Raw genomic sequence first — 10,393 nt, forward strand, 5'->3', positions numbered from 1 at the left:
ATGCCCTTAGAGGGGTGACCCACTGACCACTGTCCCTAATGCACAAATACCTCCAGATAGGGCAGCACTGTCCAGAGACTCAGTCACATGTAACGACCGAACATACTGGCTGCCAAAGAAATATTAATTTCTTTCCGGCATAGTACAAGTAACACAAGTCCTGCTAAACCATAGAAAATAACACAAGTAAATGCACACAACTTTGCGTCCTTCAATCAGGTATTCTGTCCATACAGTTTGTAACTGGTATCTCGAAATCACAATCACGTAAACAAATATACATTTAAACATAAAACATGACGTAATACACTGAATCTGCTGCAAGGTACACACAAGGCAAAAGGAGAAAAGCACACAAATGAAAAACGCGAATACACTCATCACTTTTCTATCACATCACTTCTGGTGACAAGCAGACCCGAACTGTTTGAAACAGTTAACGCAGAACAGGGAATCAGCGATCATAAAGCGGTTACTGCATCGATGATTTCAGCTGTAAATATAAATATTAAGAAAGGTAGGAAGATTTTTCTGTTTAGCAAAAGTGACAAAAAGCAGATTTCAGAGTACTCAACACAAACGTTTTGTCTCAAGTACGGATAGTGTTGAGGATCAGTGGACAAAGTTCAAAACCATCGTACAGTATGCATTAGATGAGTATGTGCCAAGCAAGATCGTAAGAGGTGGAAAACAGCCACCGTGGTACAACAACCGAGTTAGAACACTGCAAACATAAATATAGCCAAAGTCTAGCAGACAAACAAAAATTACGCGAAGCGAAATGTAGTATGTGGAGGGCTATGCGAGAGGCGTTCAATGAATTCGAAAGTAAAGTTCTATGCAATGACTTGGCAGAAAATCCTAAGAAATTTTGGTCATATGTCAAAGCGGTAGGCGGATCAAAACAAAATGTCCAGACACTCTGTGACCAAAATGGTACTGAAACAGAGGATGACAGACTAAAGGCCGAAATACTAAATGGCTTTTTCCAAAGCTGTTTCACAGAGGAAGACTGCACTGTAATTCCTTCTCTAGATTGTCGCACAGATGACAAGATGGTAGATATCGAAATAGACGACAACGGGATAGAGAAACAATTAAAATCGCGCAAAATACACTCCTGGAAATGGAAAAAAGAACACATTGACACCGGTGTGTCAGACCCACCATACTTGCTCCGGACACTGCGAGAGGGCTGTACAAGCAATGATCACACGCACGGCACAGCGGACACACCAGGAACCGCGGTGTTGGCCGTCGAATGGCGCTAGCTGCGCAGCATTTGTGCACCGCCGCCGTCAGTGTCAGCCAGTTTGCCGTGGCATACGGAGCTCCATCGCAGTCTTTAACACTGGTAGCATGCTGCGACAGCGTGGACGTGAACCGTATGTGCAGTTGACGGACTTTGAGCGAGGGCGTATAGTGGGCATGCGGGAGGCCGGGTGGACGTACCGCCGAATTGCTCAACACGTGGGGCGTGAGGTCTCCACAGTACATCGATGTTGTCGCCAGTGGTCGGCGGAAGGTGCACGTGCCCGTCGACCTGGGACCGGACCGCAGCGACGCACGGATGCACGCCAAGACCGTAGGATCCTACGCAGTGCCGTAGGGGACCGCACCGCCACTTCCCAGCAAATTAGGGACACTGTTGCTCCTGGGGTATCGGCGAGGACCATTCGCAACCGTCTCCATGAAGCTGGGCTACGGTCCCGCACACCGTTAGGCCGTCTTCCGCTCACGCCCCAACATCGTGCAGCCCGCCTCCAGTGGTGTCGCGACAGGCGTGAATGGAGGGACGAATGGAGACGTGTCGTCTTCAGCGATGAGAGTCGCTTCTGCCTTGGTGCCAATGATGGTCGTATGCGTGTTTGGCGCCGTGCAGGTGAGCGCCACAATCAGGACTGCATACGACCGAGGCACACAGGGCCAACACCCGGCATCATGGTGTGGGGAGCGATCTCCTACACTGGCCGTACACGACTGGTGATCGTCGAGGGGACACTGAATAGTGCACGGTACATCCAAACCGTCATCGAACCCATCGTTCTACCATTCCTAGACCGGCAAGGGAACTTGCTGTTCCAACAGGACAATGCACGTCCGCATGTATCCCGTGCCACCCAACGTGCTCTAGAAGGTGTAAGTCAACTACCCTGGCCAGCAAGGTCTCCGGATCTGTCCCCCATTGAGCATGTTTGGGACTGGATGAAGCGTCGTCTCACGCGGTCTGCACGTCCAGCACGAACACTGGTCCAACTGAGGCGCCAGGTGGAAATGGCATGGCAAGCCGTTCCACAGGACTACATCCAGCATCTCTACGATCGTCTCCATGGGAGAATAGCAGCCTGCATTGCTGCGAAAGGTGGATATACACTGTACTAGTGCCGACATTGTGCATGCTCTGTTGCCTGTGTCTATGTGCCTGTGGTTCTGTCAGTGTGATCATGTGATGTATCTGACCCCAGGAATGTGTCAATAAAGTTTCCCCTTCCTGGGACAATGAATTCACGGTGTTCTTATTTCAATTTCCAGGAGTGTAGGAAAGGCTGCTGGACCTGATGGGATACCAGTTCGATTTTACAGAGAGTACACGAAAGAACTTGCCACCCTTCTTGCAGCGGTGTACTGTAGGTCTCTAGAAGAGCGTAGCGTTCCAAAGGATTGGAAAAGAGCACAGGTCATCCCCGTTTTCGAGAAATACGGCGAACAGATGTGCAGAACTATAGACCTATATCTCTAACGTCGATCAGTTGTAGAATTTTGGAACACGTATTATTTCGAGTATAATGACTTTTCTGGAGCCTAGAAATCTACTCTGTAGGAATCAGCATGGGTTTCGAAAAAAAAAACGGTCGTGTGAAACCCAGCTCGCGCTATTCGTCCACGAGACTCAGAGGGCCATAGAGCAGGGTTCACAGGTAGATGCCGTGTTTCTTGACTTCCGCAAGGCGTTCGATACAGTTCCCCACAGTCGTTTAATGAACAAAGTAAAAACATAATGGACTATCAGACCAATTGTGTGATTGGATTGAAGAGTTCCTAGATAACAGAACGCAGCATGTCATTCTCAATGGAGAGAAGTCTTCCGAAGTAAGAGTGATTTCAGGTGTGCCGCAGGGGAGTGTCGTAGGACCGTTGCTATTCACAGTATACATAAATGACCTTGTGGATAACATCAGACGTTCACCGAGGCTTTTTGCGGATGATGCTGTGGTACATCGAGAGGTAGTAACACTGGAAAATTGTACTGAAATGCAGGAGGATCTGCAGCGAATTGACGCATGGTGCAGGGAATGGCAATTGAATCTCAATGTAGACAAGTGTAATGAGCTGCGAATACATAGAAAGAAAGATCCCCTATCATTTAGCTACCATATAGCAGGTCGGCAGCTGGAAGCAGTTAATTCCATAAATTATCTGGGAGTAGGCATTAGTAGTGATTTAAAATGGAATGATCATATGAAGTTGATCGTCGGTAAAGCAGATACCAGACTGAGATTCATTGGAAGAATCCTAAGCAAATGCAATCCGAAAACAAAGGAAGTAGGTTATAGTACACTTGTTCGCTCACTGCTTGAATACTGCTCAGCAGTGTGAGATCCGTACCAGATAGGGTTGATAGAAGAGATAGAGAAGATCTAACGGAGAGCAGCGCGCTTCGTTACAGGATCATTCAGTAATCGCGAAAGCGTTACGGAGATGATAGATAAACTCCAGTGGAAGACTCTGCAGGAGAGACGCTCAGTAGCTCGGTACGGGCTTTTGTTGAAGTTTCGAGAACATACCTTCACTGAGGAGTCAAGCAGTATATTGCTCCCTCCTACGTATATCTCGCGAAGAGACCATGAGGATAAAATCAGAGATTAGAGCCCACACAGAGGCATACCGACAATACTTCTTTCCACGAACAATACGAGACTGGAATAGAAGGGAGAACTGATAGAGGTACTCAAGGTTCCCTCCGCCACACACCGTCAGGTGGCTTGAGGAGTATGGATGTAGATGTAGATGTAAAGGACATAACTTGCAGATAGGTCTCTTGAAAACCACCTGCAGTGTGCGAATAGTAACCGCACGCACCATTTCGTCACTCCCAGGGTGTACTCCTTCAATGACTGCCAGCTACCAACATAAGGGTGGTCTCTTACTATGACCACCGAGTTGCGCATTCTGACTGGGGACAATCCACTTGGTCCGCTGCTGCGCTGGCCGCTGTGGCCGAGCGGTTCTAGGCGCTTCAGTCTGGAACCGCGTGACCGGTACAGTCGCAGGTTCGAATCCTGCCTCGAGCATGGATATGTGTGATGTCCTTAGGTTGGTTAGGTTTAAGTAGTTCTAAGTTCTAAGGGACTGATGACCTCAGGTGTTGAGTACCATAGTGCTCAGAGCCATTTGAACCATCCACTGCTGCAGACAGTCAGATGACCACTGCCACCAAAAGATTTGCAAGCCTTGCTGCAGTAGTTCTCACCTTGTGAGCAAGCTCATGTTGGCTGTGCCTACATCTGGCTGAGGGATGCTTGTGATTGCAGTTCCAATCAGGAAATGACCTGGGGTGAGGGCTTTGGGATCAGTAGGGTCGCAGACAGCTGCATGAGAGGACGAGAGTTCAAGCAAGCCTCAATTTGGCAAATCAGGATTGTCACCTCTTCGAAAGTGGGACATATGGTTCCCGTCGTTCCCTGCAAATGGCACTTGAAGGACTTCGCTCCAGCTTCTCATATTCCGCCAAAGTGTGGTGATGCAGGAGGAATGAAGTGCCAGTCGATGCCTTGGCGCATAAAGCTTTTCACCTGTGTCTGCTGTTAGTGAATGCTCACAGGAGCTTGTAACTCGCAAAGTTCCTGACTAGCCCCAACGAAGTTTTTCCCATTGTCACTGTACTTGTTTTGGCACCTATCCCCCGCAGTGAAAGAAATCTTCTGAGAGCCGACAGGAATGTTTCAGTCGTCATCTTGCCAACTACCTCCAACTGCACTGCTTGTGTAGCCAAGCACACAAACAGGGCAATGTAGCACTTTTCCTTTAATTTGGATCTCCATGAGCCTGTTTTCGCATAGAACGGTCCTGTGTAATCGATCCCATAACTGAAGAAAGGCCTCACAGCTTCTACACATGGGCATGGCAGGTCTTCCATTAGCTGTTGTGCCGGATACGCCTTTAATTGCTGACAAGTGAAGCACTGATGCAGAACATGCCGGATTGGATTTCGTCCATTAGGTATCCAGTATTGCATTCTGAGAGAAGTAAGCAACAGTTTACACCCAGCATGGGAAAGATGACGATGTTTACTTTCCACTTTTAGTCTTGTGATATGATGGTTAGCTGGCTCCTCATATGACAGATCAGCATTTTGTAGCCTGCCTCCAGCCCATAGCAGTTTCCTGTCATTGAGGATAGGATGCAGTGATTTGAGCTTGCTATTTTTATCCACTAGCTTTGCGGTCTTCGGCTGGTAGATTTCCGTTGTGTATGTATCTTCTTTTGCTCTCCTGACACACCGTAGCAAAGCATCCTGCAGTTCATTTCGAGACAATTCAGCAGTTACTCTTTTTCTCTTTGCAGTCTTGCAGCTATTAATGAATCTAAGACAATATGCCACTATCCACTGTAACTGTGACAACTTTGAGTATCGACAGATGATACCATCTGCAATTGCTCTGCTGATGTGACAGAGGTCTTTAACCCGTTGAAACATCGCCTTAGAAAAATTTCTGAATGACTGTGCTGGTAAACTTCTTACGTTATTTGATTTTCAAACAGCTGAGCAAAATTCAACGTACTCAAACATTTCTCTCTTTACTTGTTCTGATCAGCACTAAACTGACACACATTTTTAGCGCAACGCAATCTGACTTCCAATAATACCTACAAAAGAATGGCCCTGACTAACAATAACCTATACCTTTATTGAATCACTTACCTCACAAAAATCTTCGTTACTCGAACTACTGCAATACAGCGAGCGCCAATACTGCCAGCTAAAGGAAGGATTCTAACTACTGAAGGCACTAACTACTGATAGGCATAGCTAGCAAATGAAGGATATTGATAGAGAGAAAACAATGTATTTACCTTAATAGTGTTAAAAAGTCATAATATATATATCAGTTCATGACATCTAGTCTTAGAAATTTCGTTTTTCTGACGGACTCTCGTCCAGATCGTCCGCTCTCAAGACTCTGCCATCTCACTCCCCACATCCACCTCTGCTGGCGGCTCACCTGCAACTGCGCAACGCTACGCGCTGTTCACATCCAACTGCCCAACACTACAATAGAGAATATTTCTACAACGCCAACCAGCCACAGACTGCACACAGCACAGACAGTGATTTTCATACAGAGCGCTACGTGGCGTTACCAACATAAAAACCTAAACAGCCTACTTACACCTTTCTTCTGGCAGCTCCTGGACTGCAGAATCACTAGAGGGGTCTATCACAGGCCATGAAGTGCTGTTTTCCTTAAGCCAAGCTGGTCCTTCCCACCTCAGTCTCTTTTATTGTAGGTCTGCAGAAGACACTCCTCGCGAAGTCAAATCAGCTGGGTTTTCCATTGTAGATACATGGTTCCACACCGCAGCTGCTCTATTTTCCTGTATCTCAGCAACATGGTTCCCGACAAATGTCTTCCACTGCGTGGATGGAGATGCGGGCCATGCCAGTACGATGGATGAATCAGTCCACAAGTAAGTCCATTCTATGTCTTTATCCAGCAAGCGAACAACATGCTGTAATAGTTGCAACAGCAAGAGAGCACCACGGAGTTCCAGGCGACAACTTTTTCAGTGGAGATACTCGTGTTTTGGAGATTAATAATTTGACACATGTGATTCCATGATGATTAGTTGGGCTTTCAAAAAGAAACGAGCCAGAGGCAAAATTGCAGAAACCAGTATCTGTATGTTAGAAATGTTGACCCTGGCTGTTGAGACATTTGTGCCACTGTGACACAAGGTGATGAATGGATGTCTCATAAAATTCCCGGGGCTGCAATGTTAACCAGTTCCACATGTACAGCTGGACGTCGTCGTCCGAGGTGAATCGTTTGCCCCTATGCTGACGTTCTTCTTTGACCAAGATGGCCCCCTTCTGATTCACTTTCTGCAGCATGGGACAATAGTGAATGCCCAGCGTTACTCGCAAACCTAGACCACCCTTCTCCAAGCGATCAAATCAAAACGAGTAGACAATCTCACCCATGGGGTCATTCTGCTCCATGACAATGCAAAGCCTCATATGGCCAACACAGTCACGGCACTCCTGCAGAAACTCAAATGGGAAGTTCTCGGCCACCCTCCATACAGTTCGGACCTCTCTCCCTGTGATTACGCCATTTTTGGTCCCCTTTAAAAGGCTCTGAGGGGCAAACGTTTCACGTTACAATGGCAAAGAGACAGGGGGAGACGGTGGAGAAATTTGCGGACAGGATAAGGGAAATTAATGAGTATACTTACGAGTTGGGTCAGAGCGATGAAACGAATTGTGTTCTGTTGCAGGAGGCCGAGCAAAGGGCACTTGATGTATTTTTGAGAGGGTTACCGGCGCATATGTCACGGAATGTGCGTGAAGGGACTCCGAAAGAATAGTATTCGGCCGTTCAGCTGGCAGTTCAATGTGAGCCATTCACCACCTTGTGTCACCTTGGGACAAGTGTCTAAACAGCCAGGGTCAATACTTCTAACATACAGGTGCTGGTTTCTGTAATTATGCCTCTGGCTCGTTTCTTTTTGAACACCCATTATACAACAGCCATAGGCCTTCTCTGAAACATCGCAGCATCTGTGCAGTTGAATGCTAACAAGTTTTCCTTCTGTAATGATTCTCTGATCAACACAAATGTTATCTGTCATACGAACCTCTCTGTATAGTATCTGTCACTTGGAATTCAACCCTTGAGGAAAGGCCTCGTTCCATGTTAACTGAAGCTGCCACAGACATCGCAAAAAGATTTTGAATGTGATAACAATGGAACTGATTAATCCCAGAGGATCAAAAATGGATGACGTGACAGCCAGTACAGTGCGTTTTGTGAAGCTGTAGACCCTACGTGCCGGCTTGACATCATTCACAATTTGGAACTGATCAGCAGCTGGGTGCCAGAGTAAACCTAAAGTTTTAATATCATCGTCGTTATCAAGCTGTAAGAGTGCTTGTGCCTCTCTTAACTCTGAGGGAATAGTTTCGAGGAATTCCACACTGTTACTGAACCATTTCTGTAATGAGAAACGAAATTTCATCAAAAGTTTCGGAGATCTTGCTGGACTTTGATTGCAACCTCTACTGTATCGCAACCTAAGATAAACCGTCCACATTGAAGTCATTAGCAAGAATGTTTGGTGCCTTGTTACATCTGCCCTCTGCATGAGCTAATTGTAACAGACATAGTACTGCAAGAAAAGGTGCACAGGTCATTTTGTATGTGACTGTCTTTAATTGATATTCCTGCAGTGGTGCACAGTATTCGTTGGTAGGCGCGATCTTCATCCGCTACCAGAACTTGTCGATACATCTTCTCTATGTCAGCTGTGAAGGCAATGCGTTGGATGCAGAAGCGTAATATTAGGGAGCACAAATCTTGTTCAATCGTTGGTCCGACCATCAACAAACTGTTTAGCTACAAATTAGAGCTCGTTTTGCCCAAACAATCAAAAACTACTCGTGTTTTGGTAGTCGAGCTGGCTTTCTTAAGAACTGCATGGTGTGGCATGTAGTATGAAATGGCAGCAGGTATAGCTATTAGTTCCATATGCCCTAAGTCTTCATATACCCTCATAAACTGTGTGTAGCTTTCTGTAAGCTTCGCGTGTCTCGCCAGTTTCTCTTGAATCTGAGAGAAGCATTTTGCTGCAGTGTTGAAAGATTCGCCTAATTTACTTGGCGATTTCCAGCAAACTGTAAAAATAATTTGAAACCGTTCCATAGATAGCAATTCGATTCTTTGTAGAAGTGAAGTGGGTGGTGGGAGGGTAGGTTACTGGTTCTCTAGAGGTGAAGTAAGGCTCTTTGAAGACGACAGAATGCCTAAACCGTTTATAGTGGAATAAGTATCTGTGACTGTTAATAAAACTCAAGAAATTCTTGTACCACCTGCAACCACCATAGGGGCCTAAAGAAATGAATGTTGTTGGATGTCAGGAAATGTGGAACATCTTACTATATGGCGTGCTCTCGAACTGTTTACAGATGTGACGGAAAGGAAGAGACAAGGCCATCTCATGCTAGCAAAACTTGATTGTCATGTTTTGTCATCAGGGTAAGTAGGCGCGATGACCACTACTGCCTGTCTGCAGTGGAAACAGAGCTATCGAACGTGTGCAGTGCAGTGAAGTTGGTGACATAACAGTGGCTTCAGAACTACAGAAATTTAAGATTTCGAGATAAAACAGTGCAGTGAGTTGAATAAATGGAAGAAAAATTCTCGTATACAGAATTTCAGTGTTAGATCAAACTAAAGCCATAGGATGTCGCCAGAATGCCAGGAAGTGTGAAACAAGATTGTAAATACATGTGCGCGATTTGTTGTTAGACGTCTTGGTCTTAACGGGAAAGTGTCCAGACCAAATAACTATATTTAAGCTCTAGATACAGGGATGGTGTACAATGTGTGGCACTTGAGTGTCATCTGCTTAGAAGAGAATTTACGGATTTACAGCACTCCAGAGTAGTCCTTGGATGGTGACCAGGGAACCTTCACACTAATTGATGTTATCGACGCTGTGGATGAACAATAAGGGCAGACGGTGAAAAAAATGTACCGCTTTAACGCAGCACGCAATGTGCCTCCGGGCACGGCGGGACGCAGTGCACATGTCAACACACCGGAAAGACCGGATTTCTCGACGCCTCCGTGGCGCAATCGGCTAGCGCGTTCGGCTGTTAACCGAAAGGTTGGTGGTTCGAGCCCACCCGGGGGCGTAATTTTATTCATCCCCATTCGTCCACAAAATGGATTTCGATAACAGAACTAATTATTGAAATGATACCTTGTGCACAGTTTTGGCAGTTTCTAAAGACGAGGCATGATAGTTGACGGGAAAAAGTATATTGACAGGAACATTAATTCGTCAACCTGTATTTAAACTGTTATCAGTCGTCCTTCACAAAAACGGTTTGGAAGAAAGGACCCTGTCAACGAATGATTACATTTAGAAGGAAATTGCAATGGAGAGCGGCGAGGATATAAATAGCATAAAAATGTCTATCAGCATCTGTTTCTGTCACATTAGTGGTTACAAGTCGTGTATGCTAAAGTTACCGGGTTCTCTTCACTGGTGCAAATTTAGACTGAGGGATAGCAAGTAATTAAGTAACATTTCTATTTTTTACCCTTCTACTGTGTGTCTACAACGCTTTTTATTTTATTTTGTTGCTGTTTAGCGTACATACCAC

The 10,393-nt window shown here is 45.9% G+C and overlaps 1 non-coding gene across 1 annotated transcript; it reads left to right on the forward strand.

Annotated features, from left to right (window-relative positions):
- The first annotated feature begins 9,845 nt into the window (after positions 1 to 9,845).
- Trnan-guu lies at positions 9,846 to 9,919 on the forward strand. Its single transcript has one exon. It is a non-coding gene; the product is annotated as a tRNA-Asn (tRNA).
- The last annotated feature ends 474 nt before the right edge of the window (positions 9,920 to 10,393 follow it).

The sequence above is a fragment of the Schistocerca americana genome, chromosome 1 (assembly GCF_021461395.2).
Source record: "Schistocerca americana isolate TAMUIC-IGC-003095 chromosome 1, iqSchAmer2.1, whole genome shotgun sequence".
Taxonomy (NCBI): Eukaryota; Metazoa; Arthropoda; class Insecta; order Orthoptera; family Acrididae; genus Schistocerca; species Schistocerca americana.